This window comes from Thermobia domestica, chromosome 1, assembly GCF_964235325.1.
Source record: "Thermobia domestica chromosome 1, izTheDome1.hap1.1, whole genome shotgun sequence".
NCBI classification, from domain to species: domain Eukaryota; kingdom Metazoa; phylum Arthropoda; class Insecta; order Zygentoma; family Lepismatidae; genus Thermobia; species Thermobia domestica.
The window spans coordinates 267,736,326-267,757,785 of NC_137454.1; the positions used below are offsets into that span (position 1 = coordinate 267,736,326).

At 35.3% G+C, this 21,460-nt stretch overlaps 1 long non-coding RNA gene across 2 annotated transcripts; it reads left to right on the top strand.

Moving 5' to 3' along the window:
* Window positions 1-1,693: 1,693 nt before the first annotated feature.
* LOC145667595 (uncharacterized) lies at window positions 1,694-15,411 on the top strand. 2 transcript variants are annotated; one of them, XR_014127900.1, is made up of 3 exons: window positions 1,694-2,173; window positions 4,185-4,327; window positions 14,665-15,411. It is a non-coding gene; the product is annotated as an uncharacterized LOC145667595 (long non-coding RNA). The 2 variants fall into 2 exon arrangements; XR_014127901.1 differs by having other exon boundaries at window positions 14,916-15,409.
* Window positions 15,412-21,460: the final 6,049 nt, after the last annotated feature.

Here is a 21,460-nt window from a genome sequence, read left to right on the forward strand (position 1 = left end):
TCAAGGGCGGATCCAGGACCGACTTCTGAGGGGGGTGTTGTCATAATGCTACTTTTAAGGGTTCCAAACTCTGGGATGGATTTTATTTATATATATATATAAACAAGTAAATTTCCTCTTCTGGGGGGGCGATCGCCCCCTGGATCCGCCTCTGCAAGGAATAGAATGTCCCAAGAAAAGTTATCACCATTGGTTATGCTTTCCATCGAAAAAGACCTGACAATAAGAATACCAGAGTTCAACCAGCATGCATTAGACAGATTTGCTCCAATCAAAGATAGGATAATGAACTTACTAATTAATTAAGGTGATTAATCGGATAAAATGTTCTGCATTTTTTATTTCTAAAAAACAGAATTTTATTTAATTTAACATGTCACATAGCATTTGCATCTCAAGTTATGCTGAGTAGTCAATGAGTCAACTTTATATCTTCTGTCTCTTATCGTTCGTACTGCAACACCCGAAACCACAATCCACCGGCCGCCACTGCTTTGAGATTGTATTCGATTATTGCAACTTTGGGTTGTTTCCTTTCCTTTTTGGGTGTTTGGGTGTGCTCTTAAGAATATTGTTGCATTTAATTGGTGACAATGGTTAGTTCTTCAGAACCGAAGCCAAAGAAAATAGGAGTGTATAAAGGACAAAACCGAGAATTTATATGCAGACTTCGTGAATATTTCGAGAACGAGCGCGATAATGGAGGTCCTCTTCTTCCTGTGACCAGTGTGGTGAACGGAGTAGCTGATGTCTTGCGTGTGGGAACATCCACTGTTTAGAACATAACAAACTAAAAATGTTCCGAAGAACTTAATTCTCCTTCTGCAGTTTTGGTTACTCCAGGCAAAAAAAAAAAAAAAAAAAAAAAAGCTACTTTTGTATAGTTTTCTTGCACGGAAAGTTTAAAAAATCCATGAAAATTCAGCATTTCTTAAGCAATTCATTTCGATTAAATTCGCTTGCTTTTTCTGTTTATTCTTAGTGTACCTGTATACGGTTAAACCCACGACAAATTGGCAAATATTTTTTTGTCCACGTGCAGAACTGTCGGAGCCAGAGACGTAGCGGCTCTAGTATACTAAGATACCGGTTCAATAGCCAATAAAGGCAACCAGCGGCAGACGGAATATGATTCGAAAGTAGTGTATGTTGTAAAGGTACTTAGGATTAAAAAGAAGTGTATGTTCTAAAGGTACTTCTTTCGTTGGACAATTTAGTACAGGAAAATGAAGGTCGTACTTGAATAAGGAAAACATATAATTGTCAAAAAAGCTAACATTTCCGTTTTCCCCCCAAAATCCGGCTCTATGCGTGATTAGAGTGCAAAATTAAAAAGGTTGTATAATATTTTAAAAACTGTTTAGGCGCAGAACAGGGATATTGAAAGAAAAGGTGTGGAAAAATGTTAGATTCGTAGTACATAATACAAAATGTTTTATTACAAGGCTTCGGATAGTCATGCACTAAAAACCTCAAAATATGCATGCAAATATGTCCTCTTTTCTGCTGATATGCCGAACTGCAATCATAGATAGCACATAACTAGCTTACTTGTCTCTTCAAAACTGCTGGAGTGTTATCATCAATAGATAAAGGTGACCCCTGTTTCAAGTGCATTCCATTGCAAGGAATTTGGTCAGTGACATTTCGTAGCAGATTTCTGATCACTCAACAAGATAGAAAATCTGTGCAAAAATAGAATTTCCGTCCTAGCAGGGGCAATTTTATTTAAAAAATCATCGATAAATGAGTTATATTTCCATGTTCACTTACAAATTATGGTCTTCTTTGCAGCAGATACCATTGAATGTGCATTAGAAGAAAAACAGATGCTGTAAAATATGCAGTGATTCGTAAAATACGATAAATATGCATTTGCATAAGAAACATGGAAAATGCATAACTATTCGAAGCCTATTTGTTACCTAGCTCACTGAAATTTAAATATTTTGCTACGAAAAACAATGGTTCATGAAATAAACATATTTATTTACTCCTTCATTTTTCTGATAGATTGAGATTGATTTCACACATAAATACAAAGTATTACGTCTCTTAGAGAAGTGGCCAAACCTGAACACAAAAGTGGAGGAAATTTTGGTAAAGAAACCTAGAAGTCTGCCAGAGACACTATATTTAACAACAGTACTGAAAAGAGAAAATCTTAATTCAGGTTAGTGTTGATATTTTTTCCCCATAAGGGGAATGTGTTTACCTTTGCTTCGTTTTCAGCAAATAAATTTAATATATTGTTGTAATAGCAGAATTGCAGGAATACAAATTGATTTATTTCAGTGTGTATGATACAATAGTGTTAATTACTATTATTAATATTATATTCTGTGCTGCGTCATTTGGGTAAGTCGAAGTGTAGAGAATATAGAATATTCACTGGCTGTACAGAAGGCTCCACTCCGGCATTTGTGAGGTGTGACTGAAATATTCCACGTTAATCTTTAGATATCCATATCATCACAGTAGTGCAAGAGGGATTTAAAACTCCAGTGGTGGCTCTTGAGGGAAGTCACATCGGAAAGAATTACCATTTTATCACTACCGTCTAATAGAAGAAAACTCAATGTACCTTACTAATCTTTGTATAATACGCTAACAATGAAATGTCGATCAACTTCCTTAGTTTATACCAATAAAACATTTATTTTTAACATTGTGACTTCCCTCGAGAACCACCATTGCTCAGTTGTTTCTTTTATTGTGGCTTATTTGAATTTAATGTTATTTATCGATAGAAGGTTCGATTTCTTCATCTCCTACTCAAAAGCCTAGGACAAAGTTTGTTTCTCTATATACTAAGCTGCAGTCTATCTTGAAGGAAGTCACATCAGTTTAGTTTTATTTGAAATTATTTCCACCCTCTGTGGTATCTTCGTAAATAGCTTTCTGTCGCTGCTGCTCTTCTTGTTTTTTTCTTTCTTGTTATAAGACATTCTTAAAATATCAAAAAGGGACTACGGTTGATCAGTATTAGAGCGTTCATCTGTGGTGCGTAGGGCCCTTGTTCCGATACCAGTACGCGCCTATTGAAAATTGTGGTGGACTAACACTATGTGAAGAGGTTTTCTCGGGGTTATTCTGTTTCCCTCCACTTTCTTCATTCCTCCTCTTCATTCATTTCCATAATCGATGTCTGCTTTAGCCTATACGCAGTTCCATGGAACGTAAAACTCAGATTTCATTTCTTTTGAAATATCAAAATAATTTTTTTAAAAAAAAACTACACTTTGCGCCATCAAGAGCAGTATCTCTATCCTTCGTGATTCTAGAACTCACTCAATGAATAATTAACACTTCTGACCAGAGTATATACACTTATTTATTAAAACTAAAATACAATGTAACAGTTTCTATAATATAAATGTCTATGCTCTGAAGATCTCTTTCAGTTAGTGTTTGATGAAGACAACGTCAATTTAGTATGTATTTTTTTTTATTTAAAATGTATCTAATAGCGTGGATTAGCAAGTATGTACATTTTTGGTATAGAGCTTGCTATTTCCCACCATAGTTTCTCTAGGTACTATCTTCAGCGGGAGAAGCTCAGTTACAGTAGTTCAAGGTAGCACTTTTCTCATGGTAACTCAACTGCTAAGAAAGTAAATACAAGACCTCAGGACATGCTTTATAGGTCATTGACTTATTATTGATTACAAAACAGGTTACGAGTCAATCCTTTTTAGCTGAGCAGTGTTAAACTGTCATAGTTCTAGTTTAAAATGGAAAATAACAGGGTCTTTTAGGGTCAGAAGAGCATGCTTTGTCTTGGAAATGGAGCAGGCAATCGTGACATTGCTTCAGTGACTTGACCCAGGTGTTTTTTTTATGTAGTTACCATGCTTTGTACCCCTGGAATAATTGCCTTGACGAGCATGGTGACATATGTTCAAAATATATATTTACAGTGTCTTACTACTTGTGAATATGCCTTGGAAATAAAGTTTATTCGTGGGAAGTCTTCGCTTATTTTTTTTAAATTAGCATGATAACACATACTACCGAGTAATTTATGGTTTAAAATAGTGACACAGTGGCCGCAAATTTGATTATGTAACGTAACAAGTATTTCCAAGGGGATGCCTTATACTAAAAGAGAACGATAATGAATGTTTCACAGTTTATTTTCTTAAGTTTGAAAGGGATGCTGAATGCATACTCTTTTCTTCCAGATACAAGAAGCACAGTCCTTTTTACTTTATTGAGAAGACATTTTCCTGTAGTAACATCAACTGCGAAGAAGAAAGACACAGCTGGAACGTGGAGACCCACAAAATACGAAAACCAACAAAGATTCTCTTTTTTTCACGTAAAGGTAAAAATAATATCATTTACTTTCATATATGAAATTACAAATTTGTATAATAAGCTAGTTTCCAGGCCTTGAAAAGTAAGAAGTGGGAGCTACACATCCTTAGAATTGTGAAATTGCTCCAATATATTCTTGTCATGTCATGATTTCGTGGGTAAAACCACTCTTCGCGGTATATACTGGGTATTGTGCTCGTGTGCAGCAACGTACATATGTAAGACTAAAAGGCCATTCCATCGTCACAGGCAGGACATTTACACTACATTTTTGATGCTTTAAAGTTGTATATTTCTAAAAATACAACATAAATTCTGCTAATTGTATGATACATGAGCAGTACAGACTTAGGAGTATATGCAGCTGATGTTTTCAGTATTTTTTTCTGTTTAGAGTAGAAAATATTAATTCCTAAACGTCTGTCACGGGCGGGGACAAAAAAGAGAAGTGACTTTCGACACACCAAGTGAATGTTACATAAATGATTAAATTTTTTACCGAACTTCACTTAAGAGAAATTTTCCAAATATTTATATTAATAAAAAAATTCAACTTTACTGTGTCATGGGCGGGACACATGGTTGTCACGGGCAGGACACCGTATGAATCAACACACAAAATCTCAATAAGAATGATTTGAAAACAAATAAAATCGAAAATAAGTCAATTTATGCTGTTCTGTTATATCATTGAACACCAATAATTCTATTTACTTTACTTGGGGCTCACTTTTATCACATAAAATAAAAATATATAGTACACTTATTTCTAACCACCTACACTTTAGGAAATGGTTTTATTTGCCCATTTTCACCCACCTTATAAGGAACTTCGTACAAAACACTGTCTAACAGTATATAAAATAGGTGCTGGTATCCAGTGGCCGTGCCGTGGAAAATCAGCGCCCGGGGCGAGAGTATACGAGGGTGCCCCCGTAAATATGAGTGAGGTTGACAGACCAGCCGCAAAGCGCACATGGTTGGCGCCTTGCGTAAGAAAATTTTCAAAAATAAACCCTGCTTTTCCTTGATTTTGAGCACTATTTAATACTTTTCCTTCCATTTTCATATATCTTTTATTTTTTCCTCCTGAATTTTGCGCCCCCATACTTTGACGCCCGGGACCGTCGCTTCGCTCGCCCCTTCCCCTCAACGCCACGGCACTGCTGGTATTACAGGTATTATTTGATTGAAATACATGTAAGACACATCTTCAACACTCTTGAAAATTTTACCGCGCTTACGGTCTTCATACGAATTTCCTTGACTTCTTCGTCCTTTTCCACTGGGCTATGTGCGATAGTTGCATGTCTATGCTTTCTTTTTCTGTCCACTAGAGAAAAATTTCATCAACAAAAATGTTCCTTGTGTTATATCTTCAACAGCTGGCCTAACACAAACCTTGTTAACATGCAAACCTAAGTCGTCGCTCAGGATAGCTTCATGGCTTTCAGAATCATCATTTTCAGAATCTGATTAAAAGTCTGTTAGGAATTTAAAGATTTTACACGGATGAAGCTCTGATTTAAAAGTTCGACGAACTACTCAATTTTCGTTGTCAAATTGCAGGAATAAAGAAAGTGTTTTGATTGGAGACATTCAATTGAAAACACGTTTTCCCGCCTTTTATTCAAAGCGTCTTTTTTTTTTTTAATTTCTGCTGATGATAGTAGTAAAACAGATATATTTTGAAACGAAGAGCTTAAAGCTGCTACGAAATCAGCAGCACATTCTACAATTACTTTCTTTTGTTTCACAAAGTTCCATACTGGCCTTCTTGTACGTACTCCAATCCCATCCACTTCTCCCTTGAAATGAACAAAAAGTTGAGCTAATGATAATATTTATATGACACTTATTTTACGTTAAAACATGATACTGACAGTAATAGATAATCCTCTATTTAAGTAAATAATGTTCATGCTTAGAAAATGTTATTTTAGTACACATAGAATCATTTTCTATCATGAAAAATCAATGTACACAAACTTTCTCACCAATGACATACCCACTGTCACGGGCAGGACAAGTTTTCAAATTGAAATAAATCGAAATATATTATTAGCATTAGTCCAAAATTTGGTAAATGTGAAGTACGCATGCAAATTGATACTTCTACTAAGTACGAACCACATTCTCAAATTTAGTAATTCAGTACAATAACTTTTGGTAGTTTTCTGTCACGGGCAGGACATTCAAGTTGACGTTTGTATCTTTAATGATATTATAAACAATTTTTATCCTGTAAACACTTTTTCAACTGCAGTTTGTAGCAAAGAGAAGCATCTTGAATAGCTCGAAGTTACTTCAGCCAAACATGCACAAATTACCGTAAAATGTTGCAGATAACAAGAATAAAAAAATTTCTCGCAGCTGACAAGTTACAAATTCACAACTTAGATTTAAAATTTTACGTGAATTCTAAGTGTAAATAAGTTTTTCTTTGTGGAAAAGTAAATTTCGTTCTATTTACTTCATATATATGTAAAAATGCATTGGTTTTGACAGTTTTCGAAAATTTGGGTTCAGGCTCACTTTCGCGTGGAATGGCCCTAAAAAAACGTTAGAACTAGATTGAATGAACCTCTTAGGAAATTACGTGAGGGCAAAGAGGCTATTTCGTATTTCTCAAGACACCAGCAAAAAACACATCACGTACAAGACGTGAAAGTATTGCACCAAACAATCACGAACATGGAAACGAATGTATTTCAACTTTGCTTCATCTGAACAAAAAATTCTAGGTTTAACACGGATAAAGGGAATTTGGATAAGGATGGGATGGTATCATCTAATTTTATCAATAAGAAATAGTCTAAGTAATGAGTTAATATTTTTATTTCAATAAATGTACATAGTTATATTACTGGCAGGTACAAACCAATTATTCACTCCTTATTTGATATAAAACTTGGAAAAAACTTTTATTTTACTGTTCTAAAAAAATGGACCATGTGGTCCTATATTCATAATAACAAGCCACAGAGCCCCGTTGAAGGAATCCTGATAGTGATTCCGAAATATCGGTGAAGTTATTAACACTAGGAGGCGAGTATTTTAATAACTAAAATATAGCATTCTTAACTGTACTTCCTTACTATAACCGGAGGTGGGAGAAATTTACTACTTCCGGTTTTAATATTAATCTACGTAGAGCAAACACTGTTAGGTATGTCGAGAAGCAGCTTTACACAATCAATTTAGTATTGCAAGAATAAGAACCCATTTTTTTTATCTTGAAACCGTATTCAAACCGGAAGTTGCAAAGATCAACCACTTCCGGTTTTAACGTTGATCGCTATAGAATTGAAACGGTAATAGATGGCAAGAAGAGGTTTTCTGCAATAAATTTAGCGTCTCAATAGTATTTTCTATTTCTAATATATACGAAGAAAAGGAGAGATAGAAATCTACAATAATTTTCGACTGTAATATTGAAAAAAAATATTATGGCATACAAACCAAACTCCTTCACGTGGTGTACACGTGGCAGTACTACTTGTTTGTGCATACAATATATCACATCAATAGGTAATTTAAGAAATTATAAGACACTATTCATAAATTGTGTAGTTTGTCACGAATTATAAGTAACAGCAAGAACAAATCTAATATTACTAATTACAATTGCACAGTTACTTTTTTAATTGCTAGTTTATATATACGGTGAGTCAATTATAATATTCAACCTTAAAACGGAAAACCAAAAGAGTGAGAGAAGCGAAGCTGTGACAAAGCAACTAGAAGATAATGGTACACACATATTAAGCATCAACACCCGGAGAACAGTCTTGCTAGTGTAATATAAAGTTAGGTTTTTCAGAAAGCAAATTGCATACCATCTTATTACAAATTGCAAATCTACGCTTAAAGAGAAAACAAACAATACCACAATTGGTGTTCAGTGGTGGAAACTAACAACCCTAGTTTCCCAAACATGAAAAGAAAAAAGGGCGCGCGGTTGCTCAGTGGTAGAACGTTCACCTCTGGTGCTTAGGGTCCCTGGTTCGATCCCACCTCGCGCCGTGTGGACTTTGTGGTGGACAAACATCGTACTCATAGGTTTTCTCGGGGTTCTCCCGTTTCCTCCCACTTTCTTCATTCCACCATTTCATTCATTTCTCACCATCACTATCTCCTTTAGCCTAACCGGCATAATCGTGGGACGTAAAACTTTAAAATTTCATTTTCATGGAAAGAAGAAAAAACTTGGAAGGCTTCTACAATAGAAATGATACGAGGCAAGCTTATCGAATGTATCTTAGTGTCAAACAGTACACTCAATACTTGACATATTGATACGTACAAAATTGTAACAAATTAAAAATTGAACTTTTTCAAAATGCTCTTCTCGAAAATTATCTCTCGAACGGTTTGAGATATCAAAGAACAGTAAAGTTATTATGGTTTTAATGTTTTTCAAAAGCATGTACGTAATTAAATGTGATAGTTACATATTAAACTTTCCAAAATAAAGCCTTTGAAAAGTCAAATTTTCAGTTTGTTATAATTTTGTTCCTATCCCTTCGAAATACGTCAAATCTTCATGGTAGTATTTTCCCAAAAGGTACATTCGATATGCCTTGCCCCGTCTGTCTTATTTGCGTTATTACTATTGTAAAAACCTTCAAATTTGGTTACTTTTTCATGTTTCCTATATTGTAGTATTGTTGGTTGGCAACATTGAACAATAAGTTTGGCATTGTTTGTTTTCTCTTTAAATGCATATTTTAAATTTGTAATAACCTAATGTGGTGTTATTTAAAAAAAAAAAACTAATTTTAAATGGGGTTGACATCACTGTTCACTGGATGTTGATGCCTAATACAGATTAATGTGTCCCCCTCCCCCTAGTTGCATCCTACGAAGTTTCGCCCCTCTTCCTCTGTTTTGGTCTTCCCGTTGTAATCATTGGAGTTTATAAATGACGCATCATATATATATCGGGTGTTGCAAAATAAGTGTTACAACTCTTGGGAGGTGAATCCTGCCACTGAGACAAGAAAAAAAGTTCTCTTGAACTTTCGGCTATCGGACATAGTTTCAGATCTACACGGTGCCGAAAGCGTGGGAAAATGACTTTCGGACGTCAATAGTTCGGAAACTATCCAACGTAAAGAGGGCGGGTAAAAAATTCACTGAAGAAATCATACCTGCTCTATTGAATTTTGCATGTTTCACAATCCTACCATGCACGCGCAAGGGATTCCCCAAAGAACGTATGGAGTCCCGGATAATCTGCTAAATCAAAGTAGGTCTAAATGGATATGAATTGATGGGGTTTCTACCAGGTAACAATAATTCGTTTATATTAAGTCGATATCTGGAACAAATACAAAATGGAGGACACTTTCATGTTCGTTGTGTGTGGTTGCATAATCGCCAGGTACGCATGCTGGCCAACAGTGAAGTTCTGAGTATTAAGTGTAACGAATTTGTACTCAGATGCTCTAGAAAGATATCTGGAGTGTCGGTAGAGCACAGCAGATGAAGCAGGGTGATTTACATGTGGGGAACACGTAACGAAAAATGCCCAGAAATGCACTCATACTCAGTAAACGTGAATTCAAAGCGTCGGAAATGTAAGGATTAGCGTCAAGAACATGAAAACCAATTCACCAATAATATTCCCTCAAACCGACGCAATATGATGTGCACGGTTGCATACCAATAAGGTTACAACAACTGAGACCAAGTTGAAATTGTGCAAAGGGACTCACTAAGAAACTAGGTAAACTAAATGAATGCCTCTAGTGGGATCGCATGATCGATATTGAAATGTGGCCAATGTGTGTGTTGATATCGACATGTAGCTAATGGACAAATGTCGACATGTCCCACTGCTGCTGGGACACCGTCTCACATGCGAAAACTAGGAAGATAACGTTGTACATTCTGCTATTACATCTGGTGCACTTTTTGGTAGAACGTAACTAGAACAAGATTGTATCAATGTCCCACTTTGTTTGGAACATTGTCCCACAGTCGACACATATAAAAAGAAATCTCTTAATCCATGGTTCAAATTGTGATAAAGTGTGAAAATAACAAACTTGTATCATGTCTCACGTCTTCTGGGACATATGACGTACTCGATATCAAAATACCTCCAGAAATATGTATCTTACACACAGTACATGCCAAGAAAAAGATGAAAATGAGCCAATTTGGCACATGTAACACTACAGCTGGAACACCATACATATGGAAAATAAAACGGCATGAGAAATAGGAAGAAACGTCTTAAAGCTCTGATTGTTTACAGCTGTGCAGTAGGAGTAACAAAATGTAACACACAAGCATGTCAAGAGGCTGTACAACAGCTCTTGCCAAACAAAGTGGGTACTCTTCAAAGAAATGTGTACAGAAAAGTCAGGCTCCCTCGAGCCTCAGGGCTAGAGAGCTCGGTTTCGCTGGCGTGGTCGCAGTTTCCAATCCTACTGGGAGCCCACGGCCTCAGATTCAAGACCCGAGTAGTTATTTTCCTATTTTTCCCACGTGAGACGGTGTCCCAGCAGTAGTGGCACATGTTGACATTTCTCCACTATCGATATCAACATACAAATTGTCCGCATTTCAATATCGATCATGTTATCCAACTAGAGACATTCATTTAGTTTACCCAGTTTCTTAGTGAGTCCCTTTGCACAATTTCAACTTGGCCTCAGTTGTTGCATCCTTATTGGTATGCAACCGCGCACATCATATTGCGTCGGTTTGAGGGAATATTATTGGTGAATTGACTTTCATGTTCTTGACGCTAATCCTTACATTTCCTACGCTTTGAATTCACGTTTACTGAGTGTGAGTGCATTTCTAGGCATTTTTTGTTACGTGTTTCCACACATGTGAATCACCCTGCTCCATCTGTTGTGCTCTACCGACACTCCAGATGTCTTTCTAGAGCATCTGAGTACAAATTCGCTACACTTAATACTCAGAACTTCACTGTTGGTCACCATGCGTACCTGGCGATTATGCAACCACACACAACGACCATGAAAGTGTCGGCCATTTTGTATTTGTTCCAGATATCGACTTAATACAAACGAATTATTGTTACCTGGTAGAAACCCCATCAATTCATATCCATTTAGACCTACTTTGATTTAGCAGATTATCCGGGACTCCATACGTTCTTTGGGGAATCCCTTGCGCGTGCATGGTAGGATTGTGACACATGCAAAATTCAATAGAGCAGGTATGATTTCTTCAGTGAATTTTTTACCCGCCCTCTTTACGTTGGATAGTTTCCGAACTATTGACGTCCGAAAGTCATTTTCCCACGCTTTCGGCACCGTGTAGATCTGAAACTATGTCCGATAGCCGAAAGTTCAAGAGAACTTTTTTTCTTGTCTCAGTGGCAGGATTCACCTCCCAAGAGTTGTAACACTTATTTTGCAACACCCGATATATATTGTACATTGTACAGCGTGTGAATGAACTAGACCACAAACTGTAACAAGTGATTCCTCACATTAAAATAAAAAAAAATAAATGAATCTGCTGTTAAAAGTGCATAGTTTCGGAGTTAAGACTGCTGAAGAAGTGACCAGATTAACTTTAAAGGTCCATAGCTTCATTAGTATGTGCCCTATCCAAATATCCATTTTTGAGAATTCTCCAGTTGTTGCATAACGATTTTTAGACAGGCAGTTTGGGAGTACTCATAAAATTTTAACTAGTTCCAAACTGCTTCTCTAAAAATTGTCGCACAAGTACCGGAGGATTCTGAAACATATTCGGATCCAATTGAAATATGCTCCATAGGAGTGGAGCTGCGGAACTTTGAAGTTAATTTTTTCGCGTTTTCGGTAGCTTATAACTCCGAAACTATGCTCTTTCGACCACACTTACTTTCATGTGAGGAGTCGCTGTTCTTTAACACTTATATATATATATATATATATATATATATATATATATATATATGGTGTCTCAAAAGTCCCCTGACATAGGGTAACACTGTTATTATCAGAGTTACAACAAAATGTAAGAGTAAAATCCATCTACAAATATGATGTTTTCACTCTAAAGTGAAGGATTTTTTTTTTTTAATTGGACGAGCCGTTTGGGCTGTACACTCTTTATGCGCCCAATGTTAAACGAAAATGCAACGTTGGCATTAACCTAGACCCACAACATAAGTGAATGAATTTACTGTTTGAAAGGGGGGCTCTCCGTCGACATGATAGCATAAAAGACAGTAACTTCATTAAAATATTTAAAAAATGCTAAAGCAAGCTATATCAGGGCTTTAAAATAAAATTGAGTGGCTCCATTTAAAAATACAATTTATTATTACTGATTTGTACAGAATAAAATCTTTGAATTGCATGTATAGAAGAAAACAAAATCTTTAAATTTGCAAGTATAGCATAGTGGGTTGCGTGCCACTCAGGAGACTTACACCCACAATGATAAATGACTCGTTACATGCCAGATGGCAGAGTTTTTGCTGAATCTCCTCTCCAAAGTGGAAAGGAATATTGTAGTAAAGAAAGGATACTTACAAGGCACAAATCCCAAACTCCATGGCTGCTTCTTGAAGTTCTGACCCAAACTGTATGGAACGAAGGATGGATCAATTTTTTTCTTTTCTGCCTCTTGCCCGTGCTTTTATATTATTGAATATCGTGACGTATGATGGTGAAAAATCCAAAAACTGTTTTCAGTAAGTATTTTTGTTTTTATTTTACTCTAGGAAAGTCCATCACGCCACGAGGTGTTTGTTTTGGAAAAAGCAACGGGCCAAGAAGCTTATGTAAAGGTCACCTGGCTGTTGTTGTCTTCGATGAGAAAGTTTGTTTCCCTATTCACACAACCTTGACCATGTTGTCACTTTCTAATTACTGTGTACGAAATTGTACACTAAAATATAATTCCAATTTAAAAAAAAAACCTTATGCATTTCCAGGTGCCGAGTATTATATGACAATCCCCCTCTGGGGTTTATTGAGCGGCTACTGAAAATGTCCGCATCAACAACAAAATAATAATAATAATTTAAAAAAACCTTATGCATGGAGTGTGGAACGCAAGTTTAACAGCCATTGTGGGTATAAGTATCCTGTGACTTACAAAACAAGAAAAAAAATATTGTCAAAAGAAAAAAAAAAAACTGTAGTACTCGGAAGAGTGCAAGTCTTTTACCCATTGATGTGTACATTACTTGCGGGACATATACGTGCATCCTAGTAATTTTAAAAAAGTTTTTGTTCTCCTTCACCTGCGTCGCCGGGAGAGCCATAAAATATTAAAAAAAATGCTGAAGCAAGCTATATCAGGGCTTTTAAATAAAATTGAGTGGCCCCATTTAAAAATACAATTTATTATTACTGATTTGTACAGAATAAAATCTTTGAATTGCATGTATAGAAGAAAACAAAATCTTTAAATTTGCAAGTATAGCATAGTGGGTTGCGTGCCACTCAGGAGACTTACACCCACAATGATAAATGACTCGTTACATGCCAGATGGCAGAGTTTTTGCTGAATCTCCTCTCCAAAGTGGAAAGGAATATTGTAGTAAAGAAAGGATACTTACAAGGCACAAATCCCAAACTCCATGGCTGCTTCTTGAAGTTCTGACCCAAACTGTATGGAACGAAGGATGGATCAATTTTTTTCTTTTCTGCCTCTTGCCCGTGCTTTTTATATTATTGAATCTCGTGACGTATGATGGTGAAAAATCCAAAAACTGTTTTCAGTAAGTATTTTTGTTTTTATTTTACTCTAGGAAAGTCCATCACGTCACGAGGTGTTTGTTTTGGAAAAAGCAACGGGCCAAGAAGCTTATGTAAAGGTCACCTGGCTGTTGTTGTCTTCGATGAGAAAGTTTGTTTCCCTATTCACACAACCTTGACCATGTTGTCACTTTCTAATTACTGTGTACGAAATTGTACACTAAAATATAATTCCAATTTAAAAAAAAAAAAAAACCTTATGCATTTCCAGGTGCCGAGTATTATATGACATCATTCACTTATGTTGTGGGTCCAGGTAAATGGCAACGTTGCAGTTTCGTTTAACGTTGGGTGCATAAAGAGTGTACAGCCCAAACGGCTCGTCCCATTTAAAAAATCTTTTCACTGTAGATTGAAAATATCATATTTGGAGATAGTTTTCCCTCTTACGTTTTGTTAAAACTCTGATAATAACAGTGTTACCCTATGTCAGGGGACTTTCGAGACCCCCTATATATTTATATATATATATATATATATATATATATATATATATGTGTGTGTGTGTGTGTGTGTGTGTGAGTTTATAGCTTTAAGATTGGTTTTGACTTCGTTTACAATTTATGGACAATTTCTTATTGAGTATATTTGGTTTCAGGCTATAGATGAGTTGCTGCCTGAGTGGAAGGACATAGAGAGAAGATGAGAATATTTGCAAAGGGTAAATGTAAAGGCTACAATTTTTGTAATACATTTTCCTTCAGAATATCCATCTATCCCCCAACCAAAAAGTTCCTTATATAATCGACAATGTTCTGATCATGCACTCTTGTATATCTGGCCTGTTTTTCAAGTTTGGTTTTAAAAAGAATAAAACCTGCATAACGTCTTTTCCAACTGTTCTTTCAGAAACTTCTACATCAAATCTTGGAAAGGCTGATCATTGGTTGATCCTTCATAAGTTTCTACATTAAAATTTGGAACAACGTGTACACCAATTCGTAAGTCACAGCTGAAGCAACGGGTTTTGGAACATTTTCAACGAGGTTATGGTGAGAAACATTTGCAGTAAACACCTGTTAGGCTGTTCGTGTTTCTGGAGATGTTTTCTAAGCGACTTAATATTTAGAAAATCACGAAAGCAGTATTTTTCTCCGTCGATATTTGCTACAGGTTACAACTTTTGGAAAAACGAAAGCGGAGAAGAAGATATTTAGGTGATTTAAAGCTAACTTGCACAAGAATGGTGGTATTGTTGATATAGGGATGGTGTTGTTACTAGTATAACTTGTTAAAGAAAAGAAGTATAACTTGTTAATCCTTATTAAAAAGATTACTTTGTTTCAAGACAAATATATTTTGGATATATAATGTATACATTACTTATATTAAGTTGTAATTTAATATAAAATATATTGTGTTGGTTATGAAAAAATAAATACAATTAAATGAATTCTGATAAAGTCTGCTTTGTGCGTTCATTAGCCATTACTTACTATTGGAAAAGAACTAGGAATTACGATAAATAACAAATTATTGTTTTGATGTACACTGAAGGCAAAGTTTCCTCATGACATTTTGTTTAATAGCTTCTGATGGATCGTAGTAATTTTTATTCAAAGTATCTTAACAACTTCATATTTGCGTACTTTTATGTATGATATATATGTATATATATAGATATATATATGAGACGATATTTTTTTTTTTAATTTTCGTTACTACGAGATTTCTGTTAACTTCCTCTGGGGGTTCCTGTTTGCTTAATCTGAGTTATCTTACAACATATTATGACAGGAATCCAACCTGGGTCTCTGACTTACCAAGCAGAGTGCAAATTCCATCATATTCAAAGAGTGAAAAATATGAAATAACTGGTTCGAGACTCGAACCCAGGTCTCCGAGAACAACCAAGTCTCTCGGTCTAGTCGTATACTTTTGTTATCCCTCGAGTGTACTTGAATTCGTACCTATAGGAGGATTAGTCTGTTCTAAAGTAAGTTAGTTTTTCCATTATTATCTAAAAGCTCTATTATACTTATCTACAATCACTATAATAATTAGAGACCGGATGTTAGGCAAAATGCCTATTCTTTATTATTAAAGATATGATCAAAAATAACGTTTTAAAGTTTATATGGGGGTTTATACTTTCGATTTAAGCCAATTTTATTTTGCCTATTTTGCCTATTTTGACCTTTAGTGCCTAATATTGCCTATTCTATGCATTTTCTTCAAAATAAGCCTTCATTGGGAAAATATATAATTTAAGTAACAAATAATACACACATATTAAGTGTTTGTAAACACAAGCACGTGGTACGTTACGATATATATACATGGTGAACTTCAAAGATGTGCACATACTTCGGGAGGTGATTAGTAATATCAAAAGAAGACAAAATGTTTTCTTGTATTTTGTCGAATTCCGTGTCTTGTATGACTGACTGAGTGCCAATTTGGTATTGAAAATTGAATCGTGACAATTGGAATGGAACGGAAAGATGTGCACATACTTTGAGAGGTGATTCGTGACATAAAAAGAAGACAAAAAGTCCTCTTGGATGTCACGAATCACCTCCCGAAGTATGTGAACACCTTTATGTCTCGTTCCAATTGTCAGGATTCGATTTTGGATTCCAAGTTCGCCCCCTTGTCACTCCTACACGACGTGGAATTCGACAACATGCAACAGGACTTTTTGTCTTCTTTTGATGTAATGAATCAGCTCCCAAAGTATGTGCACATCTTTCAGATTCACCCATTATGTATGAAATGCATAACAAGCTTCGTTTTTATATATACAATAAAAGAAAATATTAACAAACAATTATGTTTCTATATTCTTTGAACATTATCTATGACTTGAATCTATTTTTTAATTGTATTGAGTATTTATCTTCATTATTTCGAGTTACATTTTAATGCCTATTTTACTGCCTATTTTATAAATTTTTAGTGCCTATTTGCCTGCCTATTTTCCAGGTTTTTAGTGCCTAAACATCCGGTCTCTAATAATAATACTCAATAATTTAAAGGGTTTGTTCTTTCAATATAACGATACAGGAAAGGAAAAAGAATTATATAAGCATGCGGACATTTATATTTATACGAGAATAGATATCCCAGAAGTTTTCCAGTGTACAATCATGTGCAAAAGATCTTGAACACCCATTCCCTTTGTAACAACACCCTATATTATTAGTATTGGTATTGCACTAAACGAAGTCTATATTACTATAGTCCGCGTCACCCGAATTGGCGTGTGGCATCAGCCAATAAGCTCGCAGTGTGCTGTTACTAAGCCTTCAGGGAGGAATCATTCATAATTGATTTTATTCGTATTTGTGGACAATTAAGAATGATTAGATTCCTCCCTGAAGGCTTAGTAACAGCACACTATGAGCTTATTGGCTGATGCCACACGCCAGTTTGGATGAAGGGGACTATAGGTAGTATGGGTCTTTTAATGGGCTATTAACCAAAAATAAAAAGCATGAGTGCAAAAAAAAAAAAAAAAAAAAAATGAAGATAAGAAGGTAAGTGTAACTTGACTATATAGCTTATATTGAAACGCTTTCTTTGAATTTCAATTAAGCACGTTTTGTGTTAATTTAATCATATACATTTTGACAAATTCTTATCGTCAGTAAGTGTTAACCTCTACGGTCCCGAATTATTTTTACTGCACCAAAAAATTATTTCTGAATATTTTCTAGTCAGTTATATGTATTTCAGTGTATTAAAAGCAATTTCATATTAAAATGTGCCATAGGGGCAGAGGGAGGGCATGTGCTCATTTGAGTACTTTAGGGGCGTACTACATAGTTTTGTAAATATAAAAATAAATAAAGGATGTTTTTGCTAGAAACGAAGCAAGTATTAGAAGCCAGGTGTCAAAGATTTAGTTGTTCTGTTTTGAAGCAAAATTATTTATTTTAACATCGTACGTGACACATTCAGTGTGAGTATAATTACTTATGAGAATTTAGTTGAATTCATTGCATACCATAGACGACTTTTTGCAATTGTTTAGTGAAAAATCAAAAGTTAATGGCAAAAATATTGTTGCAGTGTTTACAACAAATAATACTATAATTTGGGATATATCTTAACAAAATGAGAAATAAAGAAAATATACTAGTTGTATATTTTTACCTTCAGTACCTTATAAGATAAGTTGCTAACATAATCATGTACATTCAATGTTTCATTAGAACAATCATGCATTTTACATCTCGAGAATAACTTTACATTTGCCATGTGTAATACTATCTAGTATGAACTGTTGTTTTCATAACATATAACCTTGAAAACCCGGTGAATGGATTTACTTGGTCTGGAACGCAAGAAAACAACTTCTATTTTAGAAGCAAAGGAAAGCTTCGCAGTTTATGCATTTAATCCTTGTTCTTTCTCTGCATTTTTCAAACCTACATCGATATTGTGATTTACCAGGGACATGATCTGGCTAGTGATTTACTGAATCATACTTTACATGATATTGAGGCATAGGCGTAACATTTTGTTCTCTTTTTCCACAGAAATCGCCTTACTGTTATTGTTACTTGGCCTGTCAACTTTGGGACTGTCACGTTTTCTGGGTCAGACGTTAATAGAGAATTAGCAATATCTGGTCTAAATTCTTAACAGATCAAAATCGTCTTTTTTGGTGTACCTGCAAGCTTACAATCTATTTTATTCAAAATACAACAGCAAAATTCAAGAAATGAGTGTATACACTTACAGTCCATTCCTTAGTCTTAGTGGAGATTCTGTAGTACGAAATCAATCTTCTTGCAAATCTACACCCCCATTTTCTCATTATAATGTTTTACTACAGAAGGCCTAGGAACACAAACATGATACTTATCTCCTTTGCTGTATCTTAGGACTTGATCTTGTAGTAAACTACCAAAAGCCGTAGATAACAGAAAAGGCTCTTATTGTTCTTCCATTTAACTATAACTATTTTACCATCACTTCTACATACGACATCACTTTGCCTCTTACCATTTCCTTATCACGCTTCAGATTTTTATATGCTCTTCCTGTTCTATTTCGCATTACTGTACCAGTACAATATGCATTTGCCTCAAACACTTTTTCAGCAGTGGACACACTAGTAAAGAATTTGTCAGTAGAAACAAATTTTACAGAATCCATTGGTTCAACTAATTTTTTACAACAGCTCGTCCTACTCCATACACTTTCACTAACTCTTCAGGAAATGTAGTTTTACCTTGATATTTCAAAACATTTAAAACCAAACCATCACACGCTGCTAGAGCAATTTTTAATCTCCAAGGATTGGACTTAGAAGGAACATACTGCTTCAAACCCTGAGTTATTTTCTGTCCTGAAAAAAGGATAATTTGTTCGTCGATAGCAACGGACTTTTGTTTGTGGCAGCATTTTACAACCGTGTTGTATCTCATCAACTATTGGCTTCACTTTCCAAATTTTGTCTGGTGATTCAGAATCATGAGATAAGTTATCTACAAAATGGAGCATATTTATTTCTAAATGCAATTAAAAGAAAACAAAACTTAAAATAGCTTTTGAAAGAAAAAATATCTAGCAATATGAAAAGTACTCAAATGAGTACTGGGAAATAATATGTATACATAAGTCCCGAAGTACTCATCTGAGTACATGATAATTTTTACTAAATTCTGAAATGTACAGAACGTCCAAATCACGAGTAATGTTTTTATATCAAGAAGATTCTTTTAAACTACAAGAAAATAATTTTTTATACTATACTGAAGGTAAATCAAATAATATACTCACGTTTTTTTGTCAGGACTTTCAATCCCTTCCTCTCCTGCTGCAACCATACTTTTGAATCTAACACTGTATGCTCAATGCTGCTATCTGATGGACCCAGAGTGCACTAAATTTGTTCTCGAATGAGTACTTGAGAAGCAAAACGTGTAAGGGTGCGATTGAAATGAAACGACATATATTTACGTAATATTAAAATGAATGTACTCAAATGAGTACTGGGGGACCGTAGAGGTTAAGGTCTCTCACAATGGTATTTTTTCATTTTTTGGTAAGAAAGAAAAACTGATTTTAAAAGTTCAGTAAAGAATTTGAATGATTGACGAACTTCCGCGTTCGTGGCCCTCTGTTCAAATTTACAGCAAAATAATTCGTAGGTTAAGAAACGAATCTGAATGAATCAGGTCTGATGAAATCACGAGAAAGGACACGTACATAGTGTTTATCCAATAAAAGGCCACTTCATGTGAGCTGGGATCAAACCAGAAACCCCTCGCTCTAGAAGTGAGCGCTCTACCATTAAGCCACGGATGATGATAAAGAAATCATCGAAATGTATAGGAATAAATTAATAAAACGGTTGCTTAAGTGACGTTGGAAGGTTCATAAGACTATTAAATATGCATTCTATCAACTCATGTAGTCTGTACATTATTCTTACAGGTGCTGCTGTATAGTTTTACTACTGCTGTTCATTGTGCCAATTCCAGTGCTGTTACAGTGATTGTTGCCATACTGTGGACTTTACCCAGATTGCACTGCATTGCTATTATGTAACACATTTAAGAAACAGGATGACGACACATACCACCATGGATCGTTACCATTTTAGATACAATCTGCCTATATGCAATATTGGTGCCGTTGTAGTCTGAGAGCTGCTGCACAAGATTGCATCTAAAATGCTAACTATCATTAAACTAGTCTAATACTTGTGCATAGTTGTGTGTGTGTCAACATCCTTCCTTAAGACATGTTACATAATAACAACCCGTCGAAAAAAAAAAAAACCTCCGTACCTCATGCAATTTTGGCTGAGAAAATTATCTGGCTTGGTAGACAGCGTTGTTTGGTTTTGTCTTTATTGCTGGGAAGCGATCCAACAGTAAATATCAGAACCCACATATGCCCATGCGTAAATATTTCAGTCTTCAAAATTAAACAACACTGTCTACCAAGTCAGATAATTTTCTTAGCCAAAATTGCATTAAGTTCGTAGGGTTTTTCGGCGCGTATAACACTCACAGTATGGCAGCACTCACTACACCCGTATTGCTAAGACCCGTTACACAGTCACGCGGAGCTCCGCGCGCGGAGTCCCGCGTGGCAAGATTGTTCTATTGATTCTTATGGGTGCATACATAGTCACTCTATCCGCGCTCCGCGAGGCAGATGGGGCCATTGAGCAAATGGGTGCTTACACAGTCAAGCGGAACTCCGTGCGCGGAGCAGCCACTTCTCTTTAAAATTTAAAAAGAAACGTGCATGATAGCAAAAGCAAAATGAAAATTGATCCAGATTTCTTTTCTTATTTTTGATAGTGAGTTGCTAAATATTATTTTATACTGTTCTATAATACTATTTTCATATTTTTATAATGCTATTTTTAATTTAGCTATAATGTCTTCGTTTAATTGGAACTTCCAATATTAATGATTTGCTTAATT